General features: G+C 41.0%; 1 long non-coding RNA gene across 1 annotated transcript; it reads right to left on the bottom strand.

Moving 5' to 3' along the window:
* Positions 1-7356: 7356 nt before the first annotated feature.
* On the bottom strand, positions 7357-9390 carry LOC109372486 (uncharacterized). The gene is made up of 2 exons (XR_002122052.1): positions 9280-9390; positions 7357-8671 (listed from the first exon to the last, which is right to left on the bottom strand). It is a non-coding gene; the product is annotated as an uncharacterized LOC109372486 (long non-coding RNA).
* Between the last annotated feature and the right edge of the window lie 9761 nt (positions 9391-19151).

The raw sequence follows: 19151 nt of genomic DNA, 5'->3' as shown, positions 1-19151 counted from the left end.
CATTAAACAACCAGTAGTTAAAAAAAAATCACAAAGCAATTTTTAAAAATCTGGGTAAAAATACTACAACTAATATTTATGGGATGCAGTGATAGCAGCACAAAGAGAAGCTAACTGGTAAGTATTTACATTAAAAAGAGGAAACACCACAAATCAGAAATCAACTTTTACAACTCAAAAAAAAAAAAGAACAAACTAAAACAAAGTTTAGTAGAAAAATAAAAACAAAAAAAATAGAGCACAAGTAAATAAAAGAGATTAGAAAACAATATTTTAAAAATCAAACAAAAAAGTTGCATTTTAAGCAGATTAACAAATTTATAATCCCTTACCATCATTAAGTAAAAATACAAGATTCAACTAACTCACATCACAAATGAAACAGGGACCGTTGCAACTGATGCCACAGAAATTTTTTAAAGGATTGTAAGAGAGTGACATGAATGATATTATATGACAAAACTACATAACCTCGAAGGCAATAGGTAAATTCCTAAAAACATAGCAGGACCAATTGTGAATAAATAAAAAATAGAGAGATTCAAGCAGTAATCAAAATATTCAACAACAACAAAAGAAACAAACCCAGAACATACGCCTTTGCTGCAAAATTCTAACAACACTAACAGAGGACATAACGATAATTCTGCTAAAAATATTACAAAAGAATTAAAGAATGAAGAGTTGCTAAGTCATGCTATGGAGTCTGCATGATGCTTATAGCAAACCCAAGAAAGGCACACACACACACACACACACAGAAAAACTACAGACTAATCAGTATTGATGCAAAGACAAAATACTGGTAAACCAAATTCAACAGCACATTAAGGCAATTATACATAATGAACAAGGGAATTTATCACGTAAAGCAAGAATATTTCAACACACAAAAGTCAATCAGGGGGCTGGCTGAGTGGCTCAGTTGGTTAAGAAGCGAGCTCTGAGCAACAGGGTTGCCGGTTCAGTTCCCACATGGGCCAGTGATCTTCGCCCGAGCTGAGCTGCGGCTGAGCTGCCAACAGGTGGCAGGATGGCTCAGCTAGTGAGAGCACATGCTCCTTACTACGAGGCTGCTGGTGTGACTCCTGCATGGGATGGTGGGCTATACCCAACCACAACTAAGATTGAACATGGTACCTTGAGCTTTCAGTGGCTGTTTCATGCAGACTGCTTGTGTTGGCTCTAGTTGTAGACTTCCCTAGGGTCTCTCAAAGGTTCGTGGAACCCAGACAAGCCACCATCTGCTTGAGCATGTTTTGTACCTCTGAGTAGCACTATCCGACACTAGCAGCAGCCAGCCTCCGTTCATGGCTTGGCCTCTCAATGCGCTTACAAGCACAGCTGAGGATTTACACGCAGCAGACAGCTGATGATTTTTTTCTGGCTCCCACTAGGTGGCCCCAGGTGGGTCACGGGATGTGGATGAAGTAGACCTATAACAGACCCCTCCAAGGTGGTCCTCCGTCTGGAGCCCCCAGTGGCCAGCTTCAAAACCAGCTGGAGCATCACCCCGCCATCTCCAAGTATGACACACTCAAGGGGTGGATGGGCAGGCACCAGAGTCCTGCTGAGGCAGGTTCTGCTTTGTAGGATGAGCCCTTGCACAAAACTCTTCCACTGCAGTCAAGGCCAATCCTCACAACCAGTGAGCCCAAGGGTCAGTCCCTCACATTGATGTGCAATTATTTTTATTTTATTTTTTTAAAGAGTTTTTATTGGGGAATTGGGGGAGGGGAACCAGACCAGTTGCTGTCCTTTTGTTCTTCAGTCTAGTTGTGGAGGACATTGCTTCACTGGCCCATGTTGGTATTATCATTGCACTCTTCCCAGGCGAGGCAGATCGGTCGCCGGCCTCTGGACGGCCGCTCACAGCGACTCTTGGCACTCACACCGGCTGCCGGCTGCTCATGCTACATACAGTAGCTTATGGCAGCCCACTACAGTAGGGGCTGCAGCCTACGCCATCACCAGCGACTCACGGCAGCCCAGCTCCAGGTCAAGCTGTTGTTCACCATCTTAGCTGTAGAGGACGCAGCATCACTGGCCCATGTGGGATTTGAACCAGTGACCCTGCTGCTCAGAGCTCGTGCTCCCAAGCCAACTCTTAACCAACGCGCCACTCGGCCAGCCCGATGTGCAATTATTAATCAAGGCTCAACTACAATAGCCGGGCACACACAACCCACACAAGAGACGCACCTAGAGCATATGGCTCAGGTGACCAGAAATGGCCACTGAACACCAAAGCATACCTACTACATAAGGACACTTTACTAAGACTGGAAGACATAGCAGCCCTACCTAATACATAGAAACAAACACAAGGAGGCAGCCAAAATGGGAAGACAAAGAAACCCGTCCCAAATGAAAGAACTGAACAAAGCTCCAGAAAAAAAACTAAGTGAAACAGAGATAGCAATCTATCAGAGGCAGATTCTAAACACTGGTTATAAGAATGCGCAATGATCTCAGGGAGAACTTCAACAGAGAAACAGGAAGCATATAAATGGAGATGGAAACTGTAAAAAAACAACTCAGAAATAAAAGATACAATAAAGAAAACAAAGAATATATTATAGAGAATCAATAGTAGGTTAGATGAAGCAGAGAATCCAACCAACAACGTAGAATATTAGGTAGCAGAAAACACCCAACCAGAACAGCAAAAAGAAATAAGAATCCAAAAACTTGAAGAGAGTTTAAGGGGCCTCTGGGAAATAAGCGTACCAACATTCGCATTATAGGGGTACCAGAAGAAGAGAGAGAGCAAGGAGTTGAAAAATATTTGAAGAAATAATGACAGAAAACTTCCCTAACCTGGTGAAGGAAATGGACATACAAGCCCAGGAAGCACAGAGAGTCCCAAACAAGATAAGCCGAAAGAGGCAAACACCAAGACACATCATAATTAAATGCCAAAGGTTAAATACAAAGAGAGAATCTTAAAAGCAGCAAAAGGAAAGCAATTAGGTTCCTGCAAGGGTGTCCCCATAAGACTGTCAGCTGATTTCTCAACAGAAACTGCAGGCAAGAAGGAAGTGGCAGGAAATATTCCACGTGATGAAAAGCAACAAAATACAACCAAGATTGCTCTACCCGGCAAGGCTGTCATTTAGAATGGAAGGATAGGTAAGGAGCTTCCCAGACAAGAAAAAGCTGAAGGAGTTCATCACCACAAAACCAGTATTACAAGGACTCCTACAGGGACTTGTTTAAGATGGGAAGGGCTATGAGAATGGGTGAAAGGGGAAGGGATTAAGAAGAACAAATTGGTTGTTTTACAGTAGTCATGGGGATGTAGGGTATAGCTTACGGAATATAGTCAACAATGTTGTAATAACTAGGTATGGTGCCAGACAGGTACTAGATCTATCAGGGTGATAGATGGGAATGGGGTTGGGGGCAAGGTGGAAAAGGTGAAGGCACTAAGACATATAAATTGGTAGTTAATACAGTATTGGGAATATAATCAACAATGTTGTAAAGATCATGTAAGGTGACAGATGGGCACTGGATTTATCAGGGGGATCATGTCATAGACTGTGTAGATGCCTGACCAATGCGATATACACCTGAAGCTAAAGTAGAATAATACTGAATATCAACTATAACTAAATATATGGTATATATAGTCACGGATGTGGAGTACAACATAGGGAAGATAGTCGATGGTATTGTAACAGCTACATAAGATGTCAGAGGGGTAGTAGCTTGGGGATGATTTATCACTTTGTGAGGGGTTTAAATGTCTAACTATTATGTTGCTTTATACTCCTGAAATTAATAAAAAACCCACAATCATCTTTACCACAGCATCATAAAGGATGATATATAAATACGTAGGAAAAAAACATAACCAAGAAAGACTTATACACTGAAAACTACAAAACATTGCTAAAAGGAGTGAAAGCAGGTAGAAATAAATAGAAAGATATCCCTTGCACATGGATTGCAACAGTTAATATTGTTCAAATGCCCATGCTACCAAGTGTTCTACAGATTCGATAGAATCCCTTTCAAAATTCTAAAGGCAATTTTGGAACAAAAAGGAAAAAAACAAACACACTGTTATTCATACAGAATCAAGCAAAAGGAACCCAGGAGAGCCAAAACATTCTTGAAATAGAAGACAGTCGGAAGCTTCACTTTTTGGCATTTAAAACATATTACAAAGCAAGAGTCATCACGTCGGTGTGATAGTGGCATTAACCCAGATACATAAACCAATGGAACAAAAGAGAATGCCCTGAAATAAACCCATGCATACATATCAAAGGTTTTTCACCAGGAGCCCAACACTACACAATGAAGAAAGGTCAGTCCCTTTAACAAATTGTGTGGGGAAAACTGGGTCTCTACAAGAATGAAGCTGGAACCTTACTGGCATCAAACATAAAAACTTCTGAGTGTCAAAGGATACAATGCACACGGTGAAACTGCTAGCCCTGACAAATGGATGTGAGAAAAAGGATTGACGAGGCCCACTGGTCTGCGGTGGCCACCTGGCTCATCAGCCAGGCACCTAAAGGGTTAACCTGAATGGACTGGATGAGGAGATTAGAAAAGAAAGATACAGAGACAAAAGTTGGGCTCGGGAGGTCCATTGCCGGCTGATGGTGAAAAGTGGCACCATTTATTGCCTGCACACAATTTTTATAGCAGAAGCAAGTTTTTTTAGGTAAGGAGTTTTGGGAGCTTGAGGAAGTAGGGAAGCAAATGTTCCCAAAGCTAGACAAAGTATAGCAAGTAGAAACCGCTAACAGGCTGGCAGTTTGTTCTGTAACTTTCAGGGTTGTCTGCACAGTGGAGAATGAGATCTATCTAGCAACCTTCCCACGCTGCTCACCCGGGCCTGAGAGCCTGTCAGCTTGCCAGCTGCCAGGCTTAACCCTTACTGCAGACCTCTGGCTCTCCACAAAGGATCTGAAGACTCTCCAACTGTCAGGCAATATAGTGGATTTCCTATTTTAAAATGATGAAATAAATCATCCTTTGTCACTGATGTCTGTCTGTGAACTTCCCACTCCATTCCCAATCATTAAGATTTTCAAGTCAATAAAATCAGTCAGAAATATTTCTGCCCATTTGTCCCTTTCCAGAATTTATCAGGTATTCATGCATATCAATACATGATATTTATGTGCCAATTCTTTTGCCCTGGTTGAAAGAGAGGTGACAGTGCATCCAGATGTGGCCCAAACCAACCCCCGTTACCAAACCACGCTAATGCCTCGGGGCCCATACCCCATCTCCAATCCAAAGGCACGTAAAGTCTCTTCCCAAGTCCCATGTCACTGGGTCAGGGTGAGATGGAACCTAACTAGAGATGGGAGGGACTGAGGGAAGGCCCAGGTTGAGTGTCAACAAACCAATGTCAGGAGGACAATTCACAGTCAGAGATCAGCAAGTCAAAGGGCATCTCAGGAAGGACAGACATGACCACCACCCCAGGATATGACTTTCCCTGAGGAAGAGCCATTGCTGAACGCTCTTTCTTTGCTCTTCCTTCTCTTCTGGGCTGAATCTCAGGCAAGGTTTTTTTTGTTTTGTTTTTTTTAAGATTTTATTGGGGAGTTGGGGGACGGGAACTGCGATGGGGAATCAAAGAGGGGAACAGACAAGTTGCTGTCCTTTTGTTCTTCAGTCTAATTGTGGAGGATGTCACTCCACTAACCCATATTGGTATTATCATTGCGCTCTTTTTAGGTGAGGCAGTCACTCGCCAGCACTGGATGGCTGCTCACGGCAGCTCACGCTAGCTCACGAAAACGCACGCCAGCTGCCGGGCAGCCCCACTGCAGCCTACACCGGCGCCAGCGACTCAGGGCAGCCCAGCTCCAGGTTGAGCTGTTGTTCACCATCTTAGGTGTAGAGGGTGCAGTGTCACTGGCCTGCATGTGGGATCCGAACTGAAGCCCTGTTGCTCAGAGCTAGCGTCTAAAGCCAAATCTTTTTTTCTTTCTTTTTTTTTTATAGATTTTATTGGGGAATTGGGGGAGGGGAACAGTGTTGAGGAGTTAGGGAAGGGGACCAGCCAAGTTGTTGTTCTTCAGTCTTCGTTGTGGAGGGCACCAGTCGCCATCTGGCTTCCCGTTGGCAGCCTGTGGCCTCTAAGCTCAAAGTGCCGAGCTCAATCTTAGTTGCAGGTGGGTGTAGCCACCATTCCATGCGGGAGTCGAACCAGCAGCCTTGTTGTTAAAGAGCACACACTCTATCCACTGAGCCATCTGGGAGGCAGCTCAGCTCAAGGTGCCAAGTTCAGTCTTAGTTGTGGCCCACCATTGAACAGGCAATCTTGTAGTTACATCGGCTGACCCATCCTGGCACGTGTTGGCAGCTCAGCGACAGCTCAGCCCGGGCGCCGCATCACAGGCCCATGTGGGCATTGAACCGGTGGCCCTGTTGCTCAGAGCTTGCGCTTTTAAGCCAACTCTTAACCAACTGAGACACTCGGCCGGCTTCCAAGCCAACTCTTAACTAACATGCCACTCAGTCTTCCCAGGCAACAAGTCTTTAGAAGTCAACCAGGAAAGTTGACTACATGCTGTTCATAACACATACCCCCTTCCTGTGCCACAGCTACACACACAGGAGAGACCTCACCATGTGGAAAAGACGGTGCCTGCTGACCCTGCCACATGTGGCATTATTCAGGGACAGGAAACTCCTACTCAGACACCAACAAGTGAGATTTCCAATCCCTTTCATCATATCACGCTACCCTCCTGGTGACACTTTTACATGTCTGCAGCAGTGGGGACCTCGGCTGACCGTCACTCACCTTCAGGTCACACACCTGGCCCTGATCAAACCCCAAGCAGAGCAGAGCCTCCTTACCCTCACCCTCACCCCAGATCTCAGCCCCTAGAAATGGAGGACCCAGACAGAGCCTTGCTGCTCAATGATGGATACACATTAGAATCACCTGAAGCACTTTAAATATCATTGAGACTGGGCCCAAGTCAAATGCATGAATAAGACTTCTTGTCAAAGGACACAAACGATCGAATTGCAAAACACCTCAGCAATCTAATGTGAAGGGGGATTCACCACCACCCAGAGGAGGCAAGCCCAGCACAATTCCACTCTGCTTATTCTCCAGCTTGTTTGAGGCAAAATTGACAAATACAAATTGCTTGTATTAAAGGAGCACAATCTGGATCATTTGAAATACATATACACTCTGAAATGATTATCACAATCAGTTTAATTAACACATCCATCAACTCACAATTACTATTCTTTATGTCCATGTGGTGAGAACACATAAGACTTATCTTTCAGCAAATTTCAAGTTTATGATACAGTGCTTGCCTGGCAGATCCAAGCCAAAAAGACACAAGTAGGAGTTTGCAGCAAAGAAAGTAAAGGTTTATTTAAGGAGTTGGTGCCTAGTCCAGAGACAGAAGTGAGCTACTGCTCTCAAAAACCTGGCTCACTGATAGCCTCTAGCGATTACATTATATTTGCCCCTTCGGCACATTTGACAACTGAGACTCATCATGCTATTGCTTTGCCTAAGTGCAAGATGACAAGTCTAACTCATCTTTCAATTTAAGACAATGTTTAACATGTACATTCTTGTTCATTTAAGTTGAAAAAGGGAAAAGTCAAAACTTTATCCAGTCACAGTTTATTTGCTGAGATGGAAAGATAAAAAAGACGCTCACATACTTAGAATGAAACAGTCAAATGCTGACTTGACAGACACAGGCAAAAAGAGAAATAAGCAAGGTGGCGATATCAAAAATATTATAAACCAGCATGTGTGCTTGAGTATAATAAAGGTATGGGGGGGCGTTGATAAACAGGATCAAATGGTAGCATGCTTCCCTGTTATGAGAAAATGTGTAAAGGGATATAAATAAATGCTTTTTTATCTAATAGACAGTCTTTTATAGTGCACGTTTTATATTGTAAAATCAACTGCACAACCGAAACAGGCATTGTTTGCTTTCGTCTAGCTATTGCTGAACAACTATTGGAGTAAGTGTCATTGCCAAATTATAACTGTCGTGGACGTTCTTCAAATAGCAATACACCTTTTTGTTTGCAGGTGAAAAATTGGGCACACTTTCCTGAGAATATTCCATCAACTAAGCCCAAGCAACACCCTACAAAAAGGTGCCATGTTTGTTATAAACATAAAATTACGAAAGAGACTACCTGGCAGTACAAACAATGCCAAGTGCCACTGCATTTACCTACTTGCGTTGAAAAATACCATAGTCTTCATAATTATTAGTAATTTGCTTTTTGTTATACCTTGAATTTGTTTTAGTTTTGTGTTTGTTTATTTATTTATTTTTGTTTTGTGATTCTAATTACCTGAAGTCATCTCAATACTATGTATGTCAGATTTTTTTAGAAATAAATGCATTTTTACATAAAATCTACTGCTTTTACATATTACTCCAAGTACCAAAACACTAAATCTGTTCTATATGCAAATTTTTTTTCAAATAAATTGGTACCCAAGAGGTTAATATAAGTTAAAAAAATAATTAATCATGGTTGCTATGAGAGCTGAGGCTGGCATCTGGGGCCTCATGCCTAAGGCAGGGAGCAAGTGATCATGGCTTCAGGTCCTGGTGTCAGTCATGCATTGTGTCCTCTAGTTTCCAGGGGATGCGGTTCTTGGGGCCGGTCAGCTTTCATAAATCCAGAGCTGAAACATAAGTGAGGCCAAGTTGTTACCTTTGTTGTATTAAACCCTTACTCATCGTTTGAGGTTTAGTTATTATATCCTAGTCAGGGTTGATAGGCCTCAAGGTTCATACTTAAGTGAATTTGTTGTTAACCAGAACCCAATGTCCTAAGGTCTTAACGATTAGAAGGAGCGCACATACAATATAGGAGCAGGCAGGAGGCTCTGGGGAAGGAACGCAAGTGAGTTGAGTTCTACCAGGATAAACAAAGCGAGCTTGGATTAAAGCAGAATACATGCAAAAGACATGAAGTTCACATACGGTTACAAATACACCTCACGGAATACTTGAATGGCGCGGTCGGGTGGAGAGGTGAGTAAAGATTTAAGACGGAAAACAACGCGAAAAGGGAGTCTACGTGGTCAGAAGACAGAAAAGCCGGCGGGCAGGGAGCAGCCTCGGAGGACTTCAATCCCCAAGGGAAGCGCCCCGGCTCCCAGGGCGAAGCTTCAATTTACAGAGGGGAAGGCCTGTAGCGGGTACTTCAAGGTCCATAGTGAGTCCAGACCCATATATGAAGATGGGGGGTTGTGAAACACAGCTTTAGACTACAAAGACGGAAACTCACATCGGTAGAGTGACCACCACTGTCAGCTATCCGCTTCACAGTCTGTTAAGAAATGGCCGCAGACCCAAAGGCCAGAGAAGTGGGAACAAAGCTTGGGCGGAGCCCGATGGAAGGGGGCTGTAGGGGTTAAAAGGCTGCGCATGCGCGATGACAGGGAGGAAGCAGGAGAAAACCTGCGTGAGGGCGGGGCCAGGAGGGGGTCTTGTGCTGCAGGGGGCACCGCTGGTGAGTTACCAGGTCTGGGCGTGTACCCCAAGGAAGGGAAAAGAGAGAGGGGTGAAGGGGTGGCTGGGGCAGTGCCTGGACTTCCCGGCGCTTAGCAACGAAGGTTTCTTTTCCTGGTTTAGAAATCCTCCTGTGTCTTTAGCGTTCGCTGCAACAAAATTGCTGCCTGCCCATTTTAAGTTACTACGTGTAACATTTTAAGGTAAATGCTTAGAGTTCTATGAGTCACTTGGGTTGGAAACTAAGATGTTTTCCTCTTAACAAGTTGAAAACGGTTTATGTCAAAAGCTGTTTTTCCCTGCTGGTTGCACGCAAGTACTGCTACTAAGGCTAAAGCAACTCAGAGGAAACTAGCATCTCGGTGAGGGGGTAGATGTGGGGAGGGGAGGGGATCCAGGAAGCTTTCTACAGTTAGAGTTAATATAAGCACTTTCATTAGCTAGAACTGCAGTTGTCTGTAGGGATTACGGACTAGAATGTGAAATACAAAGCTCTCCCTGAGTAGAACAGGCAATTTCATACTGACACCAACAGAACAGCCTTTCCTTGTCTTCCTGATTCACCAAGGAGGCCAAGACTCAACATGGCTCAGTTCCAGAAATTTTCATACGGAGAGTGTTACCGACATTGGGGTTCTTGGGTTTCCCAAGACAGAAATCCAGGAGAAACCCAAGAAAATTTTCCAGACACATTTTATTAATTTTATGCTTAAGCACAAAGTTGGCAGCACAAAGAAATGTCCTCAGAACTGACTCGGGAGCTGGCTCTGCCTGGCTGCTTTTATAAGCTGGGAACAAAGCGGGCTTGTAGGGAAAGGTGGGCTCGTTGAAAACAATGAGGTTTTTGAAAAACGCGGGTTTCCTTAACCGGCTATGTTGCCTGGTAACCATCTTCACTCCTCCCCTCTGGGGGCAAGATTGTGCAGAAGTCAGTATCTCCACCCCAGGAAAGTGGTAGAGTGGTCAAACCTTCAATAACTGCACATGCAGAACAGTGGTTAGAAATCTGTATGGAAGTAAAAGTTTGGAAAGGAGAAAACAATCAGCAACTTATGCATTTTTGTTTCAGGGGTGTTGGGGTGGTGGCATTCTTCTGGTCAGCATATCCCGTGTTGCTCCTGGTCATCTGGCTTTTTTTTTTTTTTAAGATTTTTATTGGGGAATTGGGGGAATGGGAACAGCCCTGGGGAGTTGGGGGAAGGGGAACAGACAAGTTGCTGTCATTTTGTTCTTCAATCTAGTTGTGGAGGACGTTGCTTCACTGGCCCAAGTTGGCACCATTATTGCACTCTTCCTGGGCAAGGCAGATCAGTCCCCGGCCTCTGGACAGCCACTCATTGTGGCTGCTGGCCGCTCACGCTGGCTGCTGGCTACACACAGTAGTCCATGGCAACCCACCTGCTGTGGCCGGCGACTCACGGCAGCCCAGCTCCAGGTTGAGCTGTTATTCAGCATCTTAGCTGTAGCGGGCAGTGTCACTGGCCCTCATATGTGGGATCCGAACCGGGGCCCGCTGGCATCCCAAGCCAGTTCTTAACCATCCCGCCACTCAGCCTGCCCCATCTGGCATTTTTTTGATGGCTAACCCAACCAAGTCCCTATGCTGTCTCAACAGGAGACCTGGGATATCAGACGTGAAGGAATAACCATGTGATAATTTAAGGTCACTAAGTATTGCTTTAAAAAAAGAAGTAACTTTTTGAAAATTTGTTATGAATTGCACTTATACGGTATCTATTGTATTCCACAGTTGAAATATATTACCTACAAACACCTTTGAGAAAACTTGTGCTCACATCATAATATACTTAGGTCAATAATACCTAAATATAATGTAATTTCAAATTCATTATATGTTCCAGGAGAACAATTAGAAAATTTATTTTTTATTTTAAAATTGTAATATATTTTACCTCTTTTTTTGTTTGTTTGTTTTCTATTTCTGAAAGTTCTTCCAGGTGTGGATTACAAAGCCTGTACAATATATAGTCTTGGCAAGACATTAGTATTTCTTTTCATCTAAAGAATAATTAATTTTGCAATATTTCTAAGGGTCTTGAGGAGCGAGGTATATTCTCTGTAACATGAACTCTAAATAAAGAACACTAAATTTATCGAATATCCAACAACTTCTTTTCTACCCTCAATAATTTTTAGGGCAATATCTGGCAGTTACCATCTGCCATGAAGTATGGTTTCTCTTCTTGCTACATGTGCAAGATTTCATCTAGAGAAATGGCAAGTCAGTCTGTGTGCAACAGCAGAGCTCAGGGGAAGTGAGCTCAGCCCCGGGAGCCTGGGCAAAGAGAGGGACGGTTGTTTGTTTTCTGGACCAATAGCAATTTCTCTTCCAAAGTGTCAATTTATTTGAGTCCAAGCATTTCATTAAAATAATAAAACCAGGGCCGGCCAAGTGGCGCATTGTTTAAGAGCTGGCTTGGGATGCCAGCTCTGAACAACAGGGCCGTGGTTCGGATCCCACATTAGGGCCAGTGACGCTGCGCAGTCTACAGCCAAGATGGTGAACAACAGCTCGACCTGGAGCTGGGCTGCTGTGAGTTGCCAGCGACGGCGTAGGCTGCAGCCCCTGCTGCAGTGGACTGCCATAAGCTACTGTGAGTAGCAGGCAGCCAGCGTGAGCGGCTGGGTAGCCGGTGTGAGCTGCCGAGAGCTGCTATGAGCGGCTGTCCAATGACTGGCGACTGATCTGTATCATTTGGGAAGAGTGCAATGATAATATCAACATGGGCCACTGAAGGATGTCCTTCACAACTAGACTGAAAACCAAAAGGACAGCAACTTGTCTGTTCCCCTTCCCCGATTCTCCAACGCTGTTCCCCTCCCCCAATTCCCCAATAAAATCTTAAAAAATAATAATAATAATAATAATAATAATAAAACCAGTAAAATGTTAGGAAAAAACACTTTAAAAGTTTCAGAAACTTATATCAGTTCGAAGGAAACCAGAGGAATGCCCTTTATGGGAAATAAACTTTTCAAAATTTTTGTAGCATGTACAGTTATGATCTGGTTGATCCAAAATCCTGCCAGCACTATCTCCAAAATTTCCACAGCAGATAAGATATATTAACTTGTATATTTCAAGTTAAAAATTATTAAGAGTATAAGGGCCGGCCGAGTGGCTCAGTTGGTTAAGAGCTCGCTCAAGAGTTTGGGCTCATGAGGTAGTGACATAGAACTTGGGAAGAGGCTGCTTTGAGGTGATCATCCTCTGAAGGGATGTGTACTCAGGCATGGATTAGAGACAGGGAGTAGACTGTGCTGTCAGCAACCTTGGTGAGTAAGGATTGTTTAGGGGCCCCATCTGGTGCCCTTTCAGCCCTATAAACCAGGATTAAAGAGACTACATATGTACTCATATATCAATGTGAACAAATGCCCAAGAAACTCTGGAAAAGAAGACTGATAGTGAAAACTGGCTTTCCCTGATTTTGTAAAGGCATTTGAAGTTAAACTGAATCAGTGTCTTTTTGACTAAAAAATAGGAATCATTTATAACAGAGTGGGAACTTCAGTTTTAGATCTAAGGGATAGTTCTAAAGGGATAATAGTTCTAAGGGATAAAACATAATTAGTTTTATTTTCATTAAATTTACAGGCATGACACTGGTTAATAAACTTATATAGGTTTCAAGTGTCTAATCACATAATACGTCATCTGTATTTTGCATTCTGTGATCACCACCCAAAGTCAAATCTTCCATCACACAATTTGACACAATTTACCCTCTTCTACCTCCTCCCTACCCCTTTACCCTCTGGAAACCACTAAACTCTTGTCTCTGTCTATGACTTTTTGTTTTTTTGTTCATCTTTTTTGTTTGTTTCTTTCAGTTTATATCCCACATGACTGAAATGAGATGCTTCTTGACCTTTTCTGCCTTAGTTTGCTTAGCATGAGAATCTCCAGAACCATCACTGTTCTTGAAAATGGCAGTATCTCACCTTTTCTTACTGCATTTTATATATGTACCACATCTTTAGCCAGTCATCTCCTGAAGGACATTGCAGTTGTTTCCATGTCTTGGCCACTGTGAATAACGCTGCAGTGAACATAGGGGTACATGGGTCATTATAGATAATTGTTTTAAATTTGGGGTATAGATCCCCAGAAGAGGGATTGCTGGGTCATATGATAATTCTATTCTGAATTTTTTTGAGGAACCTCCAAACTGTTTTCCATAGTGGCTGTACAATTTACATCTCCCTCAGCAGTATAGGAGGATTCCATTTTCTCCACAACCTCTCCAACACTTGTTATTATTGTACTTGTCGATAATAGCAATTCTAAAAAGTGTAAGGTGGAGGCAGCCATTGGCTCAGTTGGTTAGAGTGCAGTGCTCATAACACCAAGGTTGCTGGTTCGAGTCCCACACGGGCAGCTGAGCTGTGCCATCCACAACTAGACTTAAAACAATGACTTGACTTGTCCTGGAAAAACACACCGTTCCCAAATAAAATTTATGTTTATATATATAAAAAAATTGTAGGGCCAGCCTAGTGGGTTATCTGTTTAAGAGCTCAAGAGTGCGAGCTCTGAGCAACAATATTGCTGGTTTGATTCCCACATAGGCCCAAGCTGTGCTGGCACTGAGCTGCCAACAAGTAGCAGGATGGCTCAGCTAAAAGAAAAAAAAGAAGTGTTAGGTGGTGTTGCCTTACAGCTACATTCACGACCGCCCCCCCCCCCCACTAACCCCTGACCCAAGAGGTCCTGAGGAAGTGTCTCAGAACGACCAAGACCAGGTGGAATGATATCGGTCATCTCCCTTAATTGAATAGCACACGGTACAGTAACACTGTCCTGGGGGTTGTGCAGGCTGTATGAAGGCATCGTACATGTTGGAATACAGTGGGAGCTGGTTAACGGAAAACAGCCTTAAGGCACGTGACACATGGATCTTTGAGTAATTCAGTTTCACTTCCTTGAAATTTTCTCAATAAAAGCCATGCGATGACCAGATTTGGGGCTCAGTCCACGAGGCTGATGCCCCCTGGTCCCGCTTTAGCCTCATCTCTGTCTCTTGGGTTGTTTAACTCTGCGCCGCCCCTCTCGTTTCCCACTGCCCTGGCCACGCAGGACGTGACAAGGTGGTATCTCATTGTGGTTTTGTTTTGCATTTTCCCAATGGCTAGTAAAGTTGAGCATATTTTCATATATCTGGTGGCCATTTGTATATCTTCATGGGAGAATTGTCTGTTCAGGTCTTCTGCCCATTTTTAGTTGGATTGTTTGGTACTTGTAGGAGGTTTTTAATATATTTTAGATATTAGTCTCTTATTGGAGGTGTAGTTGGCAAACATCTCCCATTCACTTGGTTACCTCTTTGGTTGATGGCTTCCTCTGCTGTGCAGAAGCTATTTAGATTGATATAGTCCCAGTCACTTATATTTGCTTTTAATTCCCTTGCATTTGAGATCAAATTCATCAAGTCCTCTCTAAACCCAAGCTCCATAAGTTTATTACTTATCTTTTCTTCCATGCAATTTATAGTTTCAGGTCTTTTATTTTGGTCTTTATTCCATTTGGGGTTTTCGTGTATTGTGACAGATAGCAGTCAGGTTTCATGCTTTCTAACATGGCTTCCCAATTTTCTCAGCACCATTTATTGAAGAGGCTTTCTTTTTTCCATTGTATGCTTTTGGTGCCTTTGTGCAAAATTATTTGCCCATACATATGTGAGTTTATTTTTGGGATCTCAATTCTGTTCCATTGGTCTTTTGTGTGTTTTTCTGCCAATACCATGCTGTTTTGATCATTCTCACTTTGTAGTATACTTTGATATCATGGAGTGTGACACCCCAGCCTTGATCTTTTTTCTCAGGATTGCTTTCGCTATTTGGGGTCTTTTGTGATTCCATACAAATCTGATGATTTTTTTTATTCTATTCCTTTTAAAATTGCCACTGAGATTTTCAATCATGAACATGGAATATCATTCCAACTCTTTTTGTCTTGTTCAATTTCTCTTCATGTCTTGTAATTTTCAGTGTATATATCCTTCACATTCTTTGTCGAGTTTATTCCTAGGTATTTTATTCTTTCTATTGCAATTGAAAAAGGATTTGATTTTTTTCATTTTTTTTCCAGACATTTTACTGTCAGTATATAGGAATGGGATGGATTTTTGTATCTTGCAAGTATACTATATTTATTTTTTATAATGGTTTTTGTTGGAGTCTGAAGGGTTTTCTGTATAAAGAAACATGTCATCTACAAAAAAAGTAACAATTTGACTTCTTCATCTTCAATTTGGAGGTTTTTTCTTTCTTTCTCTTGCCAGATTACTCTCATCAGGACTTCCAATACTATGTTGAGTAACAGTAGTAAAAGAGGGCTTCATTGTTTTGTGAGTGATCTTAGAGGAAAAGCTTTCAGTTTTTCAGCATAAAGTATGACATTAGCTGAGGGTTTGTTGTATAAGGCCTTTACTATGATGAGGAATTTTCCTACTGTACTGATTTTATTAAGTGTTTTAATCATAAATGCATGCTGTATGTTGTCAAATAATTTTTCTGCATGTATGCACATAATCATATGATTTTTATCCTTTATTTTGTGTATATGGAGTATCACATTATTCAATTTGCATATGTTCAACCATTCTTGCACCACTGGAATGAACCTCACTTGGTTGTGAGGTGTAATTTTTTAATGTATTGCTGTACTTGATTTGCAAGATTTTGTTTAGAATTTTTGCATCTATATTCATCAGAGATATTTGTCTGTAGTTTTTTTTGTGTGTGTGTTATCCTTGCCAGGGTTTTGTATCAGAGTAATGCTGGCCTTATAAAATGACATAGGAAATATTGCCTCTTGAATTTTTTTGAAGTGTTTCAAAAGGAGAGGTACTAAATCATCTTTCAGTGTTTTCTAGACTTCACTAGTGAAGCCATCTGGTTCTGCACTTTTGGCTTTGGAAAGGTTTTGAATGATTGTTTCAATTTCCTTGCTGTTGATCAGTCTAGTTAAACATTTCCAGTCTTTGTGATTCAGTCTAGGGAAGTTATATATTTCTAAGTACTTGTCTGTTCCTTCTAGGTTATTGAATTTGGTGGCATATGGTCTTTCATGGTATCTTCTCTGATCCTTTGTATTTCTGTGTATCTGTCATAACTTCACTGATTTCATTTCTGATTTTTTTTTTTTACCTTATTGCATCTAGCCAGGGGGTTGTCAATTTTGTTAATCCTTTCAGAGAACAAGCCCTTGCTTGCATTAATCTTTTCTGTTGTATTTCTGACCTCTATTTCCTGTAATTCTACTATAATTTTTACTATTTCCTTCCTTTTGCGGACTTTGGGCTTCATTTGTTCTAGTTCTTTAAGATGTAATGTTGTTTATTTCGGATTTTTCTTGTTTTTCAGATAGGCCTGTAATTATATAAATTTCCCCTTATTACTGCTTTTAAAGTATCCCCCAAGTTTTCATATGTTCTATTTGACTTTTCATTTGTTTCTTTGTGTATTTTGATTTGTCCTTTTATTTCTTCTTTGATGAAGTCATTCTTTCATAGCATGTTGTTTAATCTTCAGATATTTTTTGTTTTTCCTGTTTTTGTTTTGCAGTTTATCTCCAATTTCGACACACTGTGGTCAGAGAATATGGTTGGTATGATATCAATCTTCTTAAATTTGTTGAGGCTTGTTTAGTGTCCCAACAATGGTCTATCTTTGAGAATGTTTCATGTGAACTTGAGAAGAATGTATAGCCTGGTGTTCTGGGATGAATGGCTCTGTAAATGCAGGTTAGGTCCACTGGTCTGATGTGTCATTGAAGGCAGATATTTCTTTATCGATTTTTTCTTTAGATAATGTATCCATAGATGTCAATGATGTGTTTAAGTTTCTCCCTTTAGTTCTGTTAGAAGTTGCTTTGCATATTTTGTGTTCCATGATTGGAAACACACGAGTATCGTGACAACTGTTATGTCTTCTTCATGTACTGTCCCCTTTATTATTATGAAATGCCCATCTTTGTCTCGTTTCCTTTTTTTACCTTGAAGCTATTTGATCAGACATATGTATGGATACACCTGATTTCCTATGGATACCATTTGCTTAGAGTATCATTATCCATCCCTTCATGTGAGCCTATATTTGTCCTTAGAGCTAAGATGTCCTTAGAGCTCTTGAAGGTAACATGTGATTGGGCTTTGTTTTTGCATTCAATCTGCTACCCTGTGCCTTTTAATTGGTGAGTTCAGTTCATTTACATGTAGAGTGATTATTGATATATGAGGATTTCCGATAGCCATTTTGTCTTTGTTTTCCTGGTAGCTCAGTGTCTCCATTTTTCCTTGCCCTTGTGTTTCTTTCCATTGTTTTTAGTTTGGTCTTATTTTATGATTTTTTTTCCTGTTTCCTTGTTTCAATGTTATTTGTTTAAGTTCTGCATGTTTTATTTGTATGGTTACCATTAAGTTTATGTAAAAGAAAGTTTCATATTTACATCTATATCAATATCTATATATCTACATAGATATTTATGTATCTATTTACATAGATAAATATAGATTAATAGCTAGATAGATATAGATATAGATATCTATATATAATAGTTGTTCTTTTCTGCATGTATCTTATCTCCATTCCCTTTTGTAAATTCAAACATTTACCCCTTCTCCTTTTATGGTTTTATTGTCACAATTTATCTCTATTCATGCTGTGAATTCATTTTGATGTTGCAGTCGCTATTGTTTTTTAGTCTTTTTAAAAATGTTTTTACCTTTTGTAATCTTTACATTTTATTTAAGTGTATAGTGCCCAATTCTGAAGAGCAGTTGCAATTTCCTGCTTGTTATTCATCTTACTCATAATTTTGCATCCTTTTGTCTCTTCGTTTAAGGTAGAATAGCCCAATTCAGTACTTCCTGTAATGTAGGTCTGTGGTAGAATATTACCTCAGCTTTGGTATGCCTGGAAAGTTCTTTATTAGTTATTTATGTATTAATATAAGTACAGCTTTGCTGGGTATTATTCTTGGCCAGTAATTTTTCTGTTAATAGTTTGTCTATTTGAGTCCACTGTCTTCCGATGTAGTAGAGTTTCTGCCAAAAAATCTGATGATATTCGCATAGGAATTCCTTTATAGGTTCCATCACCATTATCTTGGCTGCCTGGAAAATTATTTTTGTCATTAATTTTTACAGTTTAAATGTAATGTGCCTTGGAGAATGCACTTTTGAATTGTGATAACTTGCTGTCCTGTTTCCTTCTTGAGTTTGAAGATCAAGTTCTTTTCATAGGTTTCGTAAGTTCTCACTATTTGTTTAAATAGGCCCTCTTTACCCTTTTCCCTCTCTTCTTCTTCTGGTATAATTCTTATTCTTACATTGCTTTTTATGATACAGTCAGATAGTTCTAGTAGTGTTCGTTCATTTTTTTTTCTCTCGGGTCTCTTCTTCCTGTGAATCATGTCTAGATTTTTATGTTTGAAATCACTAATTCTTTCCTCCATCTGGTCAGCTCTGTTTCATAAACTGCATATTTCATTTTTCATCTTCTTTATTGAGTTCTTCAGCTCCAGAATTTCTATTTGGTTCTTTTCTAAAATTTCAATCTCTTTCATAAAGTATTCCTTTTCTTCATTGATTTTATTTCTGAGTTCATTGACCTGCCTGAGTT

This window comes from Hipposideros armiger, unplaced genomic scaffold (assembly GCF_001890085.2).
Source record: "Hipposideros armiger isolate ML-2016 unplaced genomic scaffold, ASM189008v1 scaffold_639, whole genome shotgun sequence".
Lineage (NCBI taxonomy): Eukaryota > Metazoa > Chordata > Mammalia > Chiroptera > Hipposideridae > Hipposideros > Hipposideros armiger.
The sequence above is the reverse complement of the archived record's forward strand: the minus strand, read 5'-3'. Positions and strand labels throughout refer to the sequence as shown.